The sequence below is a fragment of the Carcharodon carcharias genome, chromosome 10 (genome assembly GCF_017639515.1).
Source record: "Carcharodon carcharias isolate sCarCar2 chromosome 10, sCarCar2.pri, whole genome shotgun sequence".
NCBI lineage: Eukaryota > Metazoa > Chordata > Chondrichthyes > Lamniformes > Lamnidae > Carcharodon > Carcharodon carcharias.
Window position 1 is genome coordinate 31,771,602 of NC_054476.1, and position 21,921 is coordinate 31,793,522.

General features: G+C 45.7%; 1 protein-coding gene across 2 annotated transcripts in view; it reads right to left on the reverse strand.

Moving 5' to 3' along the window:
• mapk8ip1b (mitogen-activated protein kinase 8 interacting protein 1b) overlaps window positions 1-21,921 on the reverse strand; it is a 187,649-nt gene that overhangs the window by 64,758 nt on the left and 100,970 nt on the right. The window lies entirely within an intron of this gene.

The following is a 21,921-nucleotide window of genomic DNA, read 5'->3' on the forward strand; positions in this document are numbered from 1 at the left end:
TCCGTTGGCTGTGGGATCGCTTAGCTCTGTCTATCACTTGCTGCTTTTGTTGTTTGGCATGCTGGTCCTTTGTTGTAGCTTCACCAGGTTGACACCTCTTTTTTAGGCATGCCTGGTGCTGCTCCTGGCATGCCCTCCTATAATCTTCATTGAGCCAGGGTTGATCCCTTGGCTTGATGGTAATGGTAGAGTGGGGGATATGCTGGGCCATGAGGTTACAGATTGTGTTCGGGTACAATTCTGCTACTGCTGATGGCCCACAGCGCCTCATGGATGCCCAGTTTTGAGTTGCTAGATCTGTTCAAAATCTATCCCATTTAGCATGGTGGTCGTGCCACACAACACGATGGAGGGTATCCTCAATGTGAAGGCGGGACTTGGTTTCCACAAGGACTGTGCAGTGGTCACTCCTACCGATACTGTCATGGACGGATGCAGCTGCGGCAGGATGGTGAGGATGAGTTCAAGTATGTGTTTCCTTCTTATTGGTTCCCTCACCACCTGCTACTGACACAGTCTAGCAGCTATTTCCTTTAGGACTTGGCAAGCTCGGTCAGTAGTGGTGCTACTGAGCCACTCTTGGTGATGGACATTGAAGTCCCCCACCCAGAGTACATTCTGCATCCTTGCCACCCTCTGTTTCCTCCAAGTGGTGTTCAATACAGAGGAGCACTGATTCTTCAGCTGAATGGGGTGGGGGAGTGGTTACATGATAATCAGCAGGAAGTTTCCCTGCCCATATTTGACCTGATGCCATGAGACTTCATGGGGTCCAGGGTCGCTGTTGAGGACTCCCAGGACAACTTCCTGTCGTTTCCAGTGCCTAGGTTGATGGCGGGTGGTCCGTCCAGTTTCATTCCTTTTTTGTGACTACGTAGCAGTTTGATATAACCAAGTGGCTTGCTAGGCCATTTCAGAGGGCATTTAAGAGCTGAGAAGCAGATCCCACCGCTTATGATGTTAATTCACGGTGGACATAGAAAAGATGTTTCCACTTGTGTAGTTTACCAATAAGTAGGGAATTCAGGACTCAGTGGAACTCACTACCATATTGAGTGATTGAGGCGAATAGCATGGTGCGCAGTCAAGGGAAGCTGACTAAACACGTGAGAGAAACCAATAGAAGGATATGTTGGCAAGGTTAGATGGTGGGGACCATGAAGGTTCATGTAGAGCATAAGCTCCAGCTTGACCGAATCCTCTGTTTCAGTGATGGAAATTCTATGTAAATCCAGAGGAAGTAGACAGCTGGCAGACCTGCAGACTCCAATAAAACTGTATTCAATGGATTAGCTCCATTCAATGGTGTAATTGTCAGGGACTGCTTTACAGACTCAAGAACGCAAGGATCCAACTCTCTGGGGAGTTGCTATTGAATATCTGTGAGATAACTCTTGATTAGCGGCATAGTCCTGGATTCATTCTTTCTGACGCACAGTGCATCTTGTTATCAGTTATTGGTTTATGATGGAAAAGACTGGGACACTCCATCTATCAGTGGCAGCAGCTCTCCCAAGATGGCTCTTCAGCCAGTCTCTCACCAGGTTCTAATCCAAACGGCTGTTCCAGTTGCCAATACAATTAGCAATTGGACGAAAGAGAGAGCAAACCTAAAGATTGATGATTGGGAGCCATTCTGAAAATGGCTCTTTAGGTTCTCAGCTGCAGTCAGATTTAATGGCCTTCAGAGAATTAGCTTAAAATAACCCCAAAAAAGGCACAGGCTTCTTTTCTGGAGACTAATAGGGAGGAAAAAGTAGAATGAACAATCTTCTCCTTTCAATCTTAATGGGTGCGTCATCAACACATCCCAATTGATGACAAAAAAACCTAAGTATTGCAAGATCTACTAAGCAACCCTCGCACTCAATGGGTTAAATAATGGTTGTCTATGTTATGCGAGAAGCAGATTGAAAAACACAAATTCCTACATCACATGAAGCGTTGAGGGGCAGTTTATCATTCCTTTTCTCTTATTATCGAGGTCTCTTTTTAATATCCAATGACGATCCTGTTGCTAAGTAACGATGGGGGTGATCTGATGCTGAGGCACTGCAAATGGATTTACAGCTCATTCTTCATATCCCTTGTACACAATAGAGCAATTTTATGACATAAACAGATGATTACTCAGTGAGGTGATGGGAAATGCTTAGAGTGGTTGTTTCATTATCTTTTACAAAAACATCCTTTACTTCCCGCCAGCCTAATTTGAACGGTTTGTGGTGTAATTAATTCACATTATAATTCAATGTACTAAGCATTTCTGATCATATTTAAAAGTGCATTGATTGTAACATTCGCTCTTAAATTGATAAGCCATAATGAATATTTAAAATCTGTGACGCTGATGGTTGTACAATGAGAAAACAATGTTCGTTCATTGTCTGGCAATTTCAAATCCAATTATATAATGCCCTTTTCATGGTTATATTATTCATCTCGCCTCCCTTAAGATGCTCTTAAAATCTACCCCTTTGACCAAGCTTTCAGTCACAGCTAAATATTGCCTTCTTTAGCTTGGCTTTTTAGTTCTCAAAATATGGGCATCACTAACAAGGTCAGCTATGGTCACCCATCACAAGCTGCCCATCGCAAGGTAATGGTGGGTCTTCTAGTTGAACAAATAGCAGTTTTAATACAACCAGGAAGCTCACTAGGCCATATCAGACGACAATTAAGAGTCAGCCATGCTGGTGTGTCTATGGGGCCACACACAGTCACAGACCAGGTAAGGATAGCAGGCTTTCTCCCCTAAAGGGACATAAGTGGACCAGTTCTGTTTTTTGACAATCCGACAGCTCCAATGGTCACTTTTACCGAGACCAGCTTTTAATTTCCAGCTTTTTAACCTGAATTCAAAGGCTTAGATTTTCATCCTCACGTTGGGTGCGCAGAGTCGGAAGAATTCCCAGCTTTGTGAACCTGACTTCTGCCAATGTGGCCCCGAACATCAGGTTTTCAGTTTAGGGGAGCTGACGATAATCGGAGTTGGGGTGGGTGAGCTGGAAGTAGTGTGGGGTCGGTGGACGGAGCATATAAAAAGCGGGCCTTCAGAAAGGCCCCTTTGGGAGGTTGGTCATCTATGCAGAAGTCCCTGTGCCTCGGAGATGTCATTGACTTGTCAGGTGGGTGGGAACTTTGTAAATGTTATCCAACTAACACCTGACCCTGGAACGGATGGCAAATCATGGGCTTGCCCTAGGAAAAAAAAACATCATTTTTGCTGCCTATATCACAGTGTACTGCACTGAAGCACTGAAAGCACGGCATGGATCCACAAGACACAGCCATATTCTGCAGTCATGTGGTCAGCTGCCATGCCTCGGTGGATGATTGATGAGCAATGTCATGGTCATTATCCCACCAAACTGCTCTCTTGCCACCCATCTATCAGGATGTGCCCACACAGTTCAGCCATTTTTTTTTAATTCATTCATGGGATGTGGGCATCACTGGCTAGTGACCAGCATTTATTGCCCACCCCTAATTGCCCTTGTTCAGAGGGCATTTAAGAGCCAGTTTGGAGTCACATGTAGGCCAGACCAGGTAAGGATGGCAGATTTCCTTCCCTAAAGGAAATTAATGAACCAGATGGGTTTTTACGACAATCGGCAATGGTTTCACCGTCACCATTAGGCTTTTTAATTCCAGGTTTTTATTGAATTCAAATTTCACCATCTGCCATGGCTGGATTCGAACCCAGGTCCCCCGAGCATTACCTCGAGTCTCTGGCTTATTAGTCCAATGACCAGGTCCGTCCCACAGCTGCATACTCTCATGGCATAACAGTGTGAAGAGGGAGTAAACTAATAGGGCTTTCAGTGGTTGCGGAGCACAGCATGCTAGCTTGGAGTGACAGCCGCAACACCCACAACATCAAGAATTTGTGCAGAGCTATTTCCTCCACTGCACTTTACCAGTAATCATTGATGATATGGTGAAAATGGTTAGTGCGTGCAAGCACATAAAAGTGAATGAGAGCATTGTAATCTGAACGGCTCATGACCCTTTTCACCTTACATTCTTACTGATAGCATGTCACACACAGGTGGCACAGGGGAAGGGATGGGTTGAGCTGCCCACACTTCTCAGATCAGGACCTGCAAGTGTTAGCAGAAGAGGTCCAGAAGAGGAGAGCTGTCCCCTAACTTGCGGGCTGACGTAATCCATCAGCCACTACAAAGAAGGTCTGGATTCAAATTTTGGCTGTGGTGAGCACAGCTGGAGACCATGAGCGACCATGGATATAGTGCCAGAAAAGGTTCAACAACCTGCTGCGTTCCAGCAAGGTAAACAGCTGGCTCATCCACAGAGAGGTCGAAGGGAAGGGTCACATCTTCATGCTCCAGCTAAGATGTGAGACATGGCACATACCTCTGCTACAACACTGAGGCTTGTATGTGTAAGCAGCTCAGGTAGGTGCCCTCAGAATACATGTGAATCAGCATTGTGATGCACAGACATAATGAAGAGAAATATTCCTACCTGCACTAACACATTGTGCTTTCAGAGAGCTGACCCTTGTTCTGCTATTGATAAATTCTGCTCTTACCTTTATGCCACTGTCAGCACCATCTTTAGTCTTTACCACTACCGTTAACACTCCCTTTGTCTTGTGTCCATGACATCTATGTCAATCTCTCTTGAGCTCCCATCTATCCCTGACCTTCTATCTTGCTCCACCTGCTCCACCTCCTCTTAAACAGTACATAATCCATCACATTTCTACTTCTCTTTAGCTCTGAAGAGTTATACGGACTCGAAACGTTAACTCTGTTTCCCTCTCCACAGGTGTTGTGAGACCCTCTGGGCTTTTCCAGCATTTTTTTTTGTATTTATTTCAGATTTCCAGCATCCGCAGCATCTTATTTTTTATCTAACACGAGATCTTGTTGCCATTACAGTTGAAAAGGGTGAAGGAGATGGCCCGGACTGGGGGTGGGTTAGCCTGGCTGAGAGCAACTTGCTCGGTTGAACAGAAGGCCACAGAAATTGCCAGGGTGCCTGTTGGTGATGGTGAATCAACCTTAGCAGGTGATAAAGGCATTGGCAAATGCATCTTGGAACATGGAGGTAATGGTGGAGGTTATGGTGTCAGATCACTGAGTACACAGGGACGCTGGCATGAGATGGTGTGCAAGGATGGGGTTGCGTCATACTGGCAGTGCGAGCATGGTTAAACGTAATGGTGTGCATAGAGCGTGCTTCACAATGTGAAGGGCTATGCCTAAATAATTCCTTTTCAGCCTCACACAGGCCCCAGCTCTGCTCACTCACCCCACCTCACTTTCCCCAGTCCAAATCGTCCCTTGGGCGTCAAAGGGAGAAACAGACCTCCAAGGAGGCAGCATCACATCTGATTAGACCACAATCCGTCACCTCAGCACTTCGGAGGGATATAGCACTTGCGTAGACTCAGTGGCACAGGGCAAAAGTCACTGCACCAGAGTGCAGGGGGAGGTGCCAGAACCACAGACATCTGTGCACAGTCCCCCTCAGAGGAGAGAGGAAATTCATGATGATGCTCCAGTGGGCAGCAATGTGCAGCCTCAGGAGTCACCTTTTGGGGCACAATATTTGGACAATCAGCAGCAGATGCCTGGGCATCTGGCAGAGTTTCCTGAGGCACTGGGAGCTCTAAGACTGAAAATGGAGAAGTCCGTCACTGTCATCAGCTCCACGTTGTTCCAGAGACTCAACCATGTGAGCTCTGACCATGAGAGATTGGCCAATCTCATGGAGACACACATACAGCAGCAATTGCAGTGGATGCAAGAGCAGCATCTCGGCCAGAAAAGGTGTAGGCCTCCCTCAGTAGCCTGGATCAGTTCACTCAGAGTATAAGGACACCCATGGACTCCATGAGGTGCTGTGTACCCTTAACATGATGGTTGCACTGTTGACACAGTGGTTGCTGGAATGGGTGACTGCTGTGCACCAGTAGCCAGCCCCATCAGCCCCACCTGAAGGCCAATCCAGGGCTGTGCAGGTTACTGAGGAGGGTGAAAGTATCAGGAGTTTCACTGTACCCTCATCTTCATCCACCTCACGGGCCCCTCCACCAGAGCCCTCGTCGGCTTCACATGTGCCAGTGACTTTGGCTGCCCAAGCAGTGATGTAGAGGCCGCAGTCTGAAAGAGGTTCCCAACCGCTGTCTACACGACGAGGCCAGCCACCATGCTCCTCATTGCCAGACAGAGGAGTGAGCTGTCTGCCCCTACCTCCTCAGAGGCAAAACACTCGCTTCCTTGCTTTTTTCATTGTCCATCCATGCTTGATTTTAAGGGAGAGTCCATGATCACAAATTGATGCAAGTCAGCAGGTGCACCTTAAACATGAGTGCTGGGTACAAGGTATTCAAGGCAAGGCACCGCAGGGCAGTGTCACACTTTGGCCTAGGCTTAAGCATCACAGCTCAAGATACCATGTATGCTTTTCTGCTATCCCCACTTCATTGGCAGCATTTGCATTGCCAGGTGGCACAGGAAGTGTTTTGTGAGGTAGGCGATGTTTATGGAAGCCAGGAGGGTAGCATATGGAACCCACTGCGGAAGCCAGACCACTGAACAGAATAGATGGTGTGCAAGTTCATTCAAAGTGCTATTGTTGCACAGTTGTGGGCTCATGCAGCACAAAAATCTTTATCTGCATGTGTGTTTGCACATACAATCATATCAGCATGTATTGGATGTGAAGTCTTAAGTCATAATGGCACACTCAGCATTATGGGCATGGTTTGAGTGTGCACGGGTTGGCGGCTTGGGTGCCTCATTTACAAGCACTGGCATTTATGTGAGCGGGCTTCATGAAGGACTTCTTACCATGTGCATTTGTAATATGCTGAGGCACTTGGTTTTGATGGTGAAGGTTTCAACCATTTTAATGTTACTGAGACAAACTCATTGTTGTTGTTTCTCTCCATTGCAGGGAATGGGTATTCCCCTGAGTAATTGTGGTGCCAATGTAAAAGGTTCTTTAGCTGGAAGTTGCTCACTGGGAATTGCTGATGGCAAGTGTGATATAGGTGCACCCTACGTGAATCGCTTTTATACAAGGACGTCCTGATGTTGATCCCCCTCCCCGCATAGTCAGTAGTGGCTACATGACCATTTCTCCCAGCTGCTCTGCAATTGGCAGCCTCCTCATCCTCCTCAGTTTGGGAATCATCAGAATGGACAGAGGCTTCCTCCTCCCCCTCATCTTCCCCATCCTCTTCTTCCTCGTGGGTTGGAGCTTTACCCATGGCATCATTGTCTTTGAATTGTAGGCCCCTCTGCTGCACAATGCTGTGCAGTATGCAACACACCACTACTACCACTACTTTTTAAAAATTAATTTATGGGACATGGGCATTGCTGGCTGGGCCAGTATTTATTGCCCATCCCTAGTTGCCCTTGAGGTGGTGGTGGTGAAGTGCCTTCTTGAACCACTGCAGTCCCTGTGGTGTGGCTACACCCAGAGTTCTGTTAGGGAGGGAGTTCTAGGCTTTTGGCCCATCGAAAGCAAAGGAACAGCGATATATTTCCAAGTCAGGATGGTGAGTGACTTGATGGGTAACTTCCAGGTGGTGGTGTTCCCATGTATATGCTGTCCTTGTCTGTCTAGATGGTAGCGGTTGTGAGTTTGGGAGGTGCTGCCTAAGCAGCCTTGGCGAGTTTCTGCAGTGCATCTTGTAGCTGGTACACACTGCTGCCACTGTTCGTCCATGGTGGAGGGAGTGAATGTTTGTGGAAGGGGTGCCAATCAAGCGGGCTGCTTTGCCCTGGATGGTGTCAAGCTTCTTGAGTGTTGTTGGAGCTGCACTCAGCCAGGGGGAGAGTATTCCATCACACTTCCAACTTGTGCCTTGTAGATGGTGCTTTGGGGAGTCAGGTGGTGAGTTACTCGTCACAGGATTCCTAGCCTCTGACCTGCTCTTGTAGCCACAGTATTTATTTGGCTGGTCCAGTTCAGTTTCGAGTCAATGGTAACCCCCAGGATGTTGATAGTGGGAGATTCAGTGATGGTAATGCCATTGAATGTCAAGGGGCAATGGATAGACTTTGGCTTATTGGAGATGACCATTGCCTGGCACTTGTGTGGCATGAATGTGACTTGCCATTTGTCAACCCAAGACTGGATATTGTCCAGGTCTTGCTGCATTTGGACATGCACTGCACTCATCCAGGCAAGTGGAGAATACACCATCATACTCCTGACTTGTGTCTTGTAGATGGAGGACAGCCTTGCTGTGGCATCCTGCAGGGCTCTATCTGAACAATCGAGGCACGCAAAGAGCATTTTCAGAAGGCCAAGTGCCTGCTTGATTGCCCTCCTTGTGACACATGGCTATTGTAATTGTACTCTGCCTCAGTTTGAGGGGTCCTAGAGGGGATCATTAGCCAAATTCTTAACAGGTAGCTCTTGTCCCCTAGAAGCCAACCAATGGATCTGCAAAGGTGACTAAAAGATCTGGGAACTCTTCAGAATGGATGCATCATGGCAGCTGCCAGGGAACCTTGCACACACTTGAAGGAAAACATTGTGTGGTCACAGAATACCTAGATACTGATTGCGTGAAAGGACTTTCAGTTGACAAAGGAGTCTGAATGCTAAGTTGGGGCCTTCATGGCAACACGGGTGAAATCAGTAACAGCCGGCACCTGAGGGAAGCCTGAAAATTGGACAAAGGTGCTAGCTCTCTGCCTTAGACGCCGAATGTACAGGGAAATTAATGTAATTTCTCCCACACGAGCATACTGGGCATTAGTTAGATGCAGCTGTGTACCGCTGACTGGGATATACCAGGCAGGTCTCCTGCTGAGCCCTGGAAAGAGCCTGAGGCATAAAGATTGAGAGTGACAGTCATCTTCACAGCCACTGATAAGGCATGGGGGTTGAAGGAGTGTGGTTCTAGTTGTTACTGGACCATGAAATGTATGTTGGTGACCACTTCACGGCTTAACCTCAGTCGCCTCTGACACTGCTTCTCCGTCATATGAGCTCGAAGGTCAGTACCCTCCCACAGGGTAGTACCTGGTTGTCCTGCCTCACCACCTCCTCCTTCCTGGTCCATTGGCATTGATTGGCTTCTACGGCGCCTATGTGCGAGGGTGCCATGCCCATCTTGTATCTTCCTTTGCTCAAAGCGCTATGTGCCTTTCTCAAGCTCAAAGTTCTTCCTGGCACCTGGGTGCATGAGTCTTTAGGGATAAAAAAGATTGCCCTGTAACTCCAGAAGCCCCACCCTCCTACTCCCTTGGGTTAAAGCCAGACAGTTGGAATTGAGATGTTGCCAATTATGGGGCAATCAATGCAAATTTAAAGCACAGTCCAAAGGGATCCCTGCACCTCTCCAAAAGGGGGCCCTGGCTATCCAAATAAATCCACTAATTTCAGACCTGCTCCTACCAGGTCTAATCTGTGTATGTCACATTCCACACACCTATGGCACTAAAATCACACACAAGTGAAGGTAGCTGCTGATTTAAATGGGCAGCTGCCTCTGCAAAATATGCACGTTCTGACCCGGGCCCAGTCCTGCCCCTGTGAAAACAGTAGGTGCCATGTGCAGGGGCTGGTCTTCTGATTTTTTGGGCTCATCCTCTATTTTCGCAATAATGAAGAGGCTTTCCGTTGTTGCAAAAATCCTGGCCAAATGCTCAAACTGCCATGGTGCGATTTGAACACATGACCTGTGGAATATTAGTCTAAGGCCTCAGGGGTTACTATTCCAGTACGGTAAAGATGCTATATAAATGCAAGTTGTTGAAGCTCAACGGATTCATAATGCTGTCGCCTATTGTTTAAACACACGATAAAATCTCCACTTGACACTCCATCTAGTTGACGTTCCAGGCCATTTCTAATTAGAGTTACTAATGCTGGTTGCAGGTATCACTAGAGGCTTCATCACATGACCTCCTTGCCTCCAAAAGGCCCCATCCTCATACTCCTGACACTAGTCATCCGACACAAACACCCTCATGGGGCCCCAACTTCCTGCAGATAATTGGAAAGCAATTGAATGATTCTCGACTGTCAGCTTTTTCCCACCACCTTCAATATGTCTATGCTTGGCCTAAATAGCCAAGTGGTTATGGTACTGGGCTTGTAACCCCAAGATCAAGAGTTCAAATCTCACAATGGCAAACTATGAAACAATGTAACTTCATCTGAATAGGAACAGATGGAAACGTGTTTGTACTCGAAAGAGTTACAGTTCAATATGTCTATAACTAATTAAAAGAAGTTTTGAAATACATTTTTTTTAAAGCTCTTTTTAAAAATGCCCTTTGAATTTTCTCCTGGGCTTTGCTTGTAGTGATGTCTTGGAGATTAATCTTCAATTCCTGAAGACTCCCGTCTAATCCTGGAGGGTTGCCCACCTTCTTTCCATGGCAAGGTTAGATGTGCAGCTTGTTTATGCCTACCAGCCTCATGCGGAGGGAACTGGATGATGCAGTTGCTTAGACAAGGAGTCTGTCTCCTCTTGGACCCAAATGCAGAGGGAGAGCTTAAGTTAAATATTGCAATGGAATGTTCTACCTCTCCTAGATGAAGCACACACACGCCAAGCAACCCGCTGGCATAAAATGGGTAACAGGAGCATTTCATGATGTTAATTTTTTTAACCCCTGACCCTTTCTGCCTATTATTGGTGGGTTAATATCAGCCCCAATGTTTAAAATCAAAGAAATGCTCACATCATTAACCTTTCACCATAAATGTTCCATCACCTGCTGAGCACCTCTAGCACTTTCTGTATTTTATTTTTAGCTTTCAATGAAACTCTACTCTGGCTGTGCTACACACTGACCTGGGAGCACACAGTGCCGATACTATCGTGAGGAGCTCTTTTTCTTGGTACGAACATTCCATGCCTTACGGAGTACAATACCTTTTGTCTCCACGATTTCTATTGCCTGGACAACATAGGATTCATCTTGTGATGGTTGAAATGACAGGAAGAGATAGTCAAACAAGTGACCAAAAGCGGTAGGTTCTAAGGGACATCCTAAAGGAGGAGAGAGAGGTAGAGAGTAATGTTCCCTGAAAGCTGCATATGGACGCAGCAAGCTGGAAGGTACCATCTAGGCCACTCACAAGTTGTCTCCTTTAAGGCACCACATGTGCAGGGCAGCGCATTCAAATGAACACATCAGGCACAACAGAAAGAATTTAAAGGAGGTGTTGGCAGAGAGGTTAAGGGAGCTTAGGGCCTTGGCAACTGATGGCACAGCCATCAACAGTGGAGCAAATCTTAATGATTGAGCTCACGATCTGCTTACTCTCTATGCTTGTGGCGAATGCCTCCTCTTCACACGCACTAGCACCCCCACCAAAATAATGTCTGGCATGGCTAGTACCAGAAGTGTGCATGCACACTGGGAATGTGATTTTGGAGGCAGAACATTGCTCGTGACACAAAACAAAAACAGTATTACCGAGCTGAAAATCACAATTCGTATGCTGTGAGTTGCTGAATTTCTTATAGTTATAAGCCACCTTCAAGCTCAGTGTATCAATTGTTTGAGTTTCTTTTCGATGTGTCTAAGTAACTTCACTCACCCGAGCGCCAGTTAGAAGTTATGATATTTTTATTCCAAACATTATATTTTTAAACCAGTAGGAAGAATTAATTATAAACCAGTATGGGATTAATTATAACGCAGACTAATTATCTTAGTGTCTTCCAACTTGCTTAGCAAATCCTGATTTTCTGTGTATTTGTTTTTTTTTAAGTACAGCCACTTCAATGGAATAATTTCAGTGAAGAAACATAAGCTGTTTTTAATCATTTGTGGCTGATTCCTGTATGTAATGAAGGCAGGACAGAGCGGAGGGGGGGAGAGGGAGAGGGAGAGGGGGAGAGAGAGAGGGAGGGGGGAGGGAAGAGGGAGGGAGGGAGAAAGAGAGAGAGAGAGAGAGACAGACAGAGAGACAGATTTGTACTAACAAATTAAAATGTCTAATCCCTCAACAACATGTGAGTAGATTCAGCTGATCTTGGTCAAGAGCGGTGTACACATTACAACTGACCTTGATGCTGTCAGAATTGAGGAGTGAAATAAAGGTCAGCTCCGAGTCCTGTTCTTGCACTGCCCTTACTAAATTACCATGCAGGATCAGGCTCAACTGGATGGGCTGCTGCTTTCCTGCGTAGCCTGCCGACCTACACTGCCGACTAGACATCCTAGTGAAATGCCGAGGAGCAGATGGCGTCTGTGAGCCACTGAATCCCCGCTTCCAGGAGAGGAGCAAAGAAAAAAAATCAAGAAAAACAGCAGCGTTCCAGCTGTCGGGTGTGATTATTTGGCTCAATCGAAGCAACTGCTAATTTCAGAGGGTCAGGCATTGCCAATTAGGCCTCAGCTAGCGGGTGAAGGATAGCTCGAGGAAGGGAGCAAGGAGATTTCTTCCAGCCATGCCTCTCAGCAGGTCAAGAAACAATTGACTTTGACTACTTAATGAGCCATTCATGTGGGGATTTAAAAAAGAAAAGCAGACAGCAGGATTACCCCAGGGTCAGATCATCGAATCTCGCAGCACTAGAGAAGGTTAACATGCCTAGGCCAGCTCTTTGAAACGGCTATCCAATTCATCCCACTCCCTTGCCTTTCTCCAAAACCTTGCAATATTTTTCCTTTGAGTATTTATTCAATTTCCTTTTGAAAGTTATTATTGAATCTGCCTTTTCAGTCAACACATTCCCAATAATAATTTGCAGCATAAAAGAAATTTTCCTCATCCCCTGTAAGCTGTAAATTCTAATATTCTCTTTCCATTTCTCTAACTCTCACTCCTTCAACAGTGCTCTTAAAACTACCCCTTGACCAACCTTTGGCCACCTATCCTAATATCTCCTATTCTGGCTCAGTGTCAAATTTTGTTTGCTAATTACTCCTATGAAGTGAAGCAGGCCCAAATGGCCTATTCCTGTTAAGTCCTATGAAGCACGTTGAGATGTTTGACTATATTAAAGATGCTATATAAATGTAACTCCTTGTTGTTGATGGTATCAAGCTTACCAATAATTTTAATGAAAGTTGGCAGGATGTATGTAAGAAGCCAACTGCATCATTGTTGTCCTTCAGGGAAGGTATCTGCCAGCCCTTCTTGATCTAACATACATGTGACACGTGGTTGATTCAATTTCCTTGCGCAATTAAGGATGGGCAATAAATAGTTCCTCACAAGCATCACGCACATTCCAAAACAAATATAAGAAAGGATTTCAAGAGGGGAAAGTGACCAACAATGAATAATAAAACCAACTGCCCTGACACTCTAAAAGACAGATCAATCCATAACTGAGACACTGCAGCTCCAGTGTACACACGTTATATTCCAAAAAGCCAGTTGGTGAAGGATGAAACTGGAGCCAATCTTCATTCCATCTGACATTTATTTACAGAGTTAAATGTTACAAGTGTTATGACTGCAGCTGATGTTATTCATTCAGCAAGCCAAATCCCAAAGGGAAATTTCTTTTACTGATCATTATGATTTTTTTTGTATTCTGAAAGTGAGCGGAAAGCCATTAATCCCAAAAGCATAGAACCCCAGTAACACTTTTAGGATTTACAATTAAAAGATTTATTAACAAAGAGAAAAAAAACTTAAGCACACAAGATTAAGATTACACTGTTAAAACAGTTTTATAAAACAGTCCCCCAAAAACACCCCACTTGGTTAGAACATACAAGTAAACTACTTGACAACAGCAACCTTATAGATTTTAACCATAAAAATTTGCTCAAGTGGATTATTGCCCTCTATTTCCATATAATTAAACACAATTAATACATAATTAACACAGGCAAGCAAAACAACACGGAAGAAAGAGGCTGGGACCCTGTTTCAAATATGGAGATCGGGTTTGTTGACAACATCAGGGACCAATCTGCAAATCCAAATTGGGGCATCAGTCAGGGAAGAGAAGGGGGTGAATGAGGAGTGGAGGAATGGGGGAGTGGGAAGAGTGGAGGGAGGTAGGGACTGAGGAAACAAGGGATTTTTTTTAAACTGACAAAATCTGCCTGGAGCTAAATCTCAGATCAGAACATGTCCAAATAGTAGGTTTAAAATTTATTTTTCAGATTTCTTTGTGGGTCAGAAGAGGCAGGAGTGCCCCAGGCTGCATAAGGAAGCCTCGAGCTTGTAACAGGCTGAACAGCACCCCTACTACCCCTCCCAGTTTCAAGAGCTGAGAAATATGCCTCCTGCCACCCAGCTCATCCCTCAATTATGACCAGACACCAACAACACCCCACCCACCTCCCTCAGATTGCTGACAGACACCTCCAGAATAAACCCAATCGTGGATGCAATCGCACATTCACAACCACAACCATCCCCCAAGCCCTCTCCACTCCACCCTTTCCCGATCATGGCTCTGAACCTCCCCCTCCCTTCAAACTAACTGCCAGGTTCTGACCCTGAGGATTTCTGGTTCCTGCCTCCTGATTTGAATTCCTGCTCCAGTTCCTGTCTCTCCAGCAAGCCCCCAATTCGTTGTCAGGTGGGAGTTGGCAACATGTTAATGAAACAATTAACTCGTCATTAAGATCGACAGGGGCACTGGGTCCCCAGCCCTACCGGGATTTTCCCCACACTTTATTTGGGGCTAACGTGGCTGACAAGACTGTTAATCAGTCCGATTCTCCAACACAGTGCAAGCCCATAACCACGTACCTTCAGTTTAAGATCCAGATCCCAGCCTTAATTTGCTTCCCCAACGTAAAGATCATCTCCTGATCTGTCACAGCAGGCAAAGGGTCATAAACAGGACTGCCAGAAACAATGTAGCTTAACTCTTGCACACACACGCGCACACACGCACAGCTAAGCTCTCAATACCCCTGTGAAATTCATTACCTCATCCATTACTGCATTAGATCATCCCTTTCTAAAGCTGTCTCCAGCAAAATAGGACTGACCCACCCTTTATTGGTACTGATGGGTCAGCGCTGGCCAAGCTACAGGTTCAGAACGGCTTCTCAGCTGGGTAACAGTTTGTGACTGGAACAGTCTATGGATCTGTTACAGTTACCACTGCAGAAAGGAAATCATTAAACATCACAAGTATTCAGCTGGAGCCCAGAGATCTCATTAACCCTTTTCTCAAAGCATAAAGTGAATAATTATGGGTCTCAAAATGATCCTATCACATAACTTATCAAAATAAACATCTCTTTTTTGTGCTTTGTGTCAGTTCCACAGGTATACAGGGTACAAACTGCTGTATATTCACAGAATCACAGTGCATAAGAGGCCCTTCGGCCCATCAAGTCTGCACTGACACTTGAGAAACACCTGACCTGCCTACCTAATCCCATTTACCAGCACTTGGCCCATAGCCTTGAATGTTATGACATGCCAAGTGCTCATCCAGGTACTTTTTAAAGGATGTGAGGCTAACCCGCCTCCACCACCCTCCCAGGCAGTGCATTCCAAACCGTCACCACCCTCTGGGTAAAAAAGTTTGCCCTCACATCCCCCTTAAACCTCCTGCCCCTCACCTTGAACTTATGTCCCCTCGTGGCTGACCCTTCAACTAAGGGGAACAGCTGCTCCCTATCCACCCTGTCCATGCCCCTCATAATCTTGAACATCTCGTATTGTATCAATTCAATGCAGAAAGGGATGCTCCCCCTTTTGGGAGAGACAGAAATAGGGGAAACCGTTTAAAACTAAAGGAACTGCATATTACGAGTGGGGGATGGATGCCTTGCGCCCCCCCGCCCCACCCCCGGCAGAGTGGGGTCAGTGTGAGCCCACCCACAAGCATAATGTGCTGTGGGCAGGCTAAAGCAGCTGCCAGTGGGACTTCTACCCCTCATTGCAGAGGAAGTCCGGGCTGCCCCCTAATACGCCAAGGCCCACCCCCTCAAAGGTGGTAGCCCCCCCTTCCTTCCCGCCTTTTTAAAAAGTTTTAAACAAATGGTCTGCCCATTAACGCCTGACTGCCCACATCAACCATATTGTGGCATGGCAGCATGACTTGTTAACAAGCTCAATTGATCCTCAGTTATTTATTTAAACATGGTGGATGGGCTGCTGATTTCGGTCCACCTACCATTCTATGAAGGCGAGCTCAGGGGTAGGTGAGCACCCCCCAGAAGTACAGCCAGCAGGAGCACGTAAAATCCAGCTCAAGGGGTCTCCCATTTAAGACCGAGATGAGCAGCAATTTCTTTCTCTCAGAGGGTCGTTAGTCTGCGGAATTCTCTTCCCCCAGAGAGCAGTGGAGGCTGGATCACTGAATATTTTTAAGGCTGAGTTAGATAGATTCTTGACTATCAAGGCAGTCAAAGGGAATCTGGGGTAGACAGGAAAGTGGAGCCCACAATCAGATCAGCCATGATCTTAGCAAATGGCAGAGCAGGCTCGAGGGGCCGAATGGCCTACTCCTGTTCCTAAATTCATATGTCCATATGTCATGATACTATTGTATAAATATTTAACAGACTGGTGTCAAATTTTACTCTGTCATTTTAATGGAAGGTTTAACCACATTTTAACATGAGCATACAATAACATCTCCCACAGTCCTTTCCACCTGCTAACTGTTTTGGTTACTTGAGATATTATAGACTTGGTCTCCCTTAACGTTATACAATATATGATACCTCACTGGCACTCTCAAAGAAAAAAAAGACTTGCATTTATATAGCACCTTTCACAACCTCAGGGCGTCCCAAAGCACTTTACAGCCAATAAGGTGCTTTTTGAAATGTAGTCGCTGTTGTAATGTAGGAAATGCAGCAGCCAGTTTGCAGAAAGCAAGCTCCTACTAGAAGAAATGTGTTAATGACCAGATAATCTGTCTGTTCTGATGTTGGGTAATAATGGGAGATCAGTGGAAACCAGGAGGTGGTTCTGTTTCCCAGAGTGAAGTGGATCTGTGGAACAAGCTACTGGCTCATGCACTGGATGTGGATTTGTCAAATTCCTTTGAGCAGGATTTGAACTAGGTTTCTGGCTGAGGCGGAGATCGTCTTGTGAAAAAGTAGGGAATTATCCGAATCAGTGTGATCCCCTGACTATTTTTTCGATCACCTTCGGAAAGCAATTTGCCTGATTCTTACTGTTCCAGTAAGGTTCTGGAACAGCATCTCATCTTTTAATTAGGCACTTTACAGCCTTCAGGACTTGACATTGTGCTCAACAATTTCAGACTGTAAACTCTGTCCCCCCATTTTGTTTCCTCTTCTTTGCAAATTTCAGCTTTCCTCTTATTTTTTGCTTGCAGTCAGCAGCACACCCGCCCTCGGCATACATTTTGCTTCTTCGTTTCTTTTCTTGATCAATCTCTATTCCCTTTGGCCCTGGAAGGCTAACTCTTCTGTCATTCAATCTCTCCTATCTTCCACCCAGCCACAGACCTTCCTTTTGACCTTGTCCCACCAACTCCTTGCTCAAAGCCTACGTGTAGTGACTGTAGCTTTGAGACTTATTGTACTGTGTAGTACCATGTGACAGTGTGAACGATCCAGCCTGGAAGCACAGAGAACCTTAGGGGTGGGGTTTGTGTCTAGTTGTCGATCTTGATGGAAGCATGTTACTGCTGCTGAAGCCCTGTAAATAAAGTTCGCTGTTTCTTATGGGAAACCTGTCTGGTTTCCCCCCATTTAATTTTTCTTTTTACAGTTTGTATTTACAAGAACAACTACATTCATGACATTATAAATATATACAAGGGCTATAAAATTATAAGTTCAGTCCCTCAGGTGGTTTCCTGATCCGAGTGGATCACGACTTTCAAATCTCTTACAGAATCTTCATTTTCTGGAACTGCAGAAACATCAAGTACTTCTGTAGGCACAGGCAGCTCAGTGTTATCCACTCCGACAGAGACATCTGCTACGTCTATCCTTGGTTGATCAATCACAACAGGGACCCACAGGTTCTACAATGGCTACAGGTGGAACATCGGTTTGTTGGGGTATCACCCTTCTTTTCAAATGATCCACGTATTTTCAGGTGATCCGGCTCTCCACTTCTACGTGGCACGAGAACGATCCAGTCATAGAAACTATTACAGCAGGTAACCAACTTGTTCCACCACCAAAGTTTCATACAACTACTGTTTCACTGACAGTAAATTCTCACTCTCGATTGTCCAAATCATGAGTCACTTTTTGACCCCCTTGACTGTTCTCTACATCCCCCTTTTAATTGGGGAGTACCAGGCTTAATCTCATATGAAGACAGCGCTTCATAAGTAATTCTGAAGGTGTTGAAACTATAGTAGTGTCGGCAGGGGGGGGCGGTCATTCTATAGTGAAACAGGAAACGTGAAAGTTTAATCTCCAAATGATCCTTTTGATAATTTTTTCATTCGAACTTTAAGTTTGTACTGCTCTCTTGGCCAATCCATTAGATGACAAATGATATGGTGCTGTCTTTATGTGTTTGATACCATTTAGTTTCACGAATTTTTGAAGTTCAGTACTAGTAAATGCAGTACCATTGTCTGAGGCAATGACTTCTGCTAATTCATGTATGGAAAATCTTGGGTGTAACCTTCCTTTAGTCACACATATTGGCGATCTAACTTCGTACACATCTAACCATTTGGAATGTGCATCAAATATTAGTAGCAACATAGTACTTAGAAATGGACCTACTTAATCTATATGTAGTCACACCTTGGGTTGACCATGTCATTCCCACAGGTGCAGTGGGGCTGCAACAGGCAACTTCTGTAGTTGCTGGCACTGCAGACAGTGTTTAACCACTTTTTCTACATCATTGTCTATACCTGGCCACCAGATATTGCTCTTTGCAAGCCTTTTCGTTTTGGAAATTCCAAGATGCGTGTTATGCAACTCAGTTAAGAATGGTTCCCTTCCTTGTGAAGGGATGACGACTCATGCACCCCATAATAGGATACCATGCTGACTACTCAATTCATTCCTTTGAGTGAAGAATGGCTTCAATTCCTTGGGGCCTGGTTCCTAGGACCATCCTTTCAATACTTGATCTCGTACTCCACACAAGGCTGGATCACGGTTCGTCTGGTTTCTTAATTGTCTTGCGCAGACTAGCAGAGAATCCAGGAAATTCATTGCTAATATGATCTTTTGGGGTGTTGGAGCATGTTCAATGCTGTCCTGCAAAGGAAGGTGACTTAGGGCATCTGCATTGACTATATACATCACTGGTCTGTGCATAAAAGTATATTCAAATGCTGATAAAATCAAAGCCCACCTTAGAATTTTTGCAGAAACTATGAGATGGATAGCTTTTTCTTCACTAAATAGACCCAAGAGAGGTTTATGATCAGATACTATAGCAAAGTGTCAGCTATATACATACTGGTGGAATTTTTTAACTCCAAAAATAATCAACAATCCTTTTTTCTCGATTTGGGAATAAAACTTCTCGGCCATGGAGAGGGTTCTGGATACATAGCCTAATGGTCTTTCTGGGCCATCGTCCATCTTGTGCATAGTACCGCTCCCAAGACATAGGGGGAGGTGTCATAAGTTAGCTCCAATTCTTTTATTGGGTCATAATTTATTAACAAGGTGCAAGAGCTGTTTGACTTTCATGAAGGCTTCTTCTTGACGTGACTTCCAAGTCCATCATTGTTTTTTCTTTAATAATCTGTGCAGAGGGGCTAAGGCCGTCGATAAGTTGGGTAGGAATCGGCCATAATAATTTACCATACCCAAGAATGACTTGAGCTCTGAGACATTTGTAGGTGAGGGTGCCTCCTTAATAGCTTTAACTTTTTCTTCTACCAGGTGTAACCCTTGGGCATCCATCTGGTAGCCCAAGTAAATGACTTCACTTCACTGAAAGGTACACTTTTCCTTTTCCAAGCACACCCCTGCTTCCCAGAATCATTTTGAGACTCCAACCAAGTTGGCCAAGTTTTCTGCTTCTGTTAGCCCAGTTATCAGGACATCATCCAGGTAGACCACAACTTGAGGTAGTCCTTGCAGCAAGCTCTCCATCGTCCTCCAGAAAATCGCGCTGGAAAAACACTGAAAGGCAAGTGTGTGTATTGATACAACCCTTTGTGTGTGTTTATGGTTACAAATTCTCTGGATGTATCAACCAGATCCATCTGCTGATATGCGTGACTCATATCTAATTTAGTGCAAGTTCTCCCTCCTGCTAATTTGGCATACAGATCCTCGGTCCTGGGGATATAGCACTTGTCCAACTTGGCAGCCTTGTTTAATGTTACTCCTACCCAAAATCCACTGTCCTGGTAGACCGAACATGTCAGCTTGTTCCTGTCCCACAGAACTCATTTCTCGTTATCTTGACTCCTTTCTCTCTCCCCTTGTCCAGTCCCTTCCCACCTACATCCGTGATTCCTCTGACACCTTACGGCACATCAACAATTTCCAGTTCCCTGGCCCCAACCGCTTCCTCTTCACCATGGACGTCCAATCCCTCTACACCTCCATCCCCCACCAGGATGGTCTGAGAGCCCTTAGCTTCTTCCTCGAACAGAGGCCCGAACAATCCCCATCCACCACTACTCTCCTCCGTCTGGCTGAACTTGTTCTCACACTGAACAATTTCTCCTTTAACTCCTCTCACTTCTTCCAAATAAAAGGTGTGGCTATGGGTACCCACATGGGCCCCAACTATGCCTGTCTCTTTATGGGGTATGTGGAACATTCCTTGTTACAGTCCTACTCCGGCCCCCTCCCACAACTCTTTCTCCGGTACATCGATGATTACTTTGGTGCTGCTTCATGCTCTCGTCGGGACTTGGAAAAATTTATTAATTTTGCTTCCAGTCTCCACCCCTCCATCATTTTCACATGGTCCATCTCTGACACTGCAATTCCCTTCCTTGACCTCTCTGTCTCAATCTCTGGTGATAGACTGTCCACCAATATCCATTACAAGCCTACTGACTCCCACAGCTACCTCGATTACAGCTCCTCACACCCCACTTCCTGTAAGGACTCCATCCCATTTTCTCAGTTCCTTCGCCTCCATCGCATCTGTCCTGATGATGCTACCTTCAAAAACAATTCCTCTGACATGTCCTCCTCCTTCCTTAACCGAGGTTTTCCATCCACGGTAGTTGACAGGGCCCTCAACCGTATCCGGCCCATCTCCCGCGCATCCGCCCTCACGTCTTCTCCTCCCTCCCAGAAACATGATAGGGTCCCCCTTGTCCTCACTTATCACCCCACCAGCCTCCGCATTCAAAGAATCATCTCCACCATTTCCGCCAACTCCAGCATGATGCCACCACCAAACACATCTTCCCTTCACTCCCCGGCGGCATTCCATAGGGATCGTTCCCTCTGGGACACCCTGGTCCACTCCTCCATCACCCCCCCCCACCTCCCCATGCCCAGGCAAAAGATGCAACACCTGCCCTTTCACTTCCTCTCTCCTCACCGTCCAAGGGCCCAAACACTCCTTTCAAGTGAAGCAGCATTTCACTTGCATTTCCCCCAACTTAGTCTACTGCATTCGTTGCTCCCAATGTGGTCTCCTCTACATTGGAGAGGCCAAACATAAACTGGGCAACCGTTTTGCAGAACACCTGCGGTCTGTCCACAAGAATGACCCAAACCTCCCCATCGCTTGCCATTTTAACACTCCACCCTGCTCTCTTGCTCACATGTCTGTCCTTGGCTTGCTGCATTGTTCCAGTGAAGTCGAACGCAAACTGGAGGAACAGCACCTCATCTTCCAACTAAGCACTTTACAGACTTCCGGACTGAATATCGAATTCAACAACTTTAGATCTTGAACTCCCTCCTCCATCCCCACCCCCTTTCCATTTCTTCCCCCATCCTTTTGTTTTTTCCAATAATTTATATAGATTTTTCTTTTCCCACCTATTTCCATTATTTTTAAATCTTGTATGCCCTGCTAATCTTTCCACCCCACCCCCACTAGAGCTGTCACTTGAGTGCCTTGCCATCCATTCTTAATTAGCACATT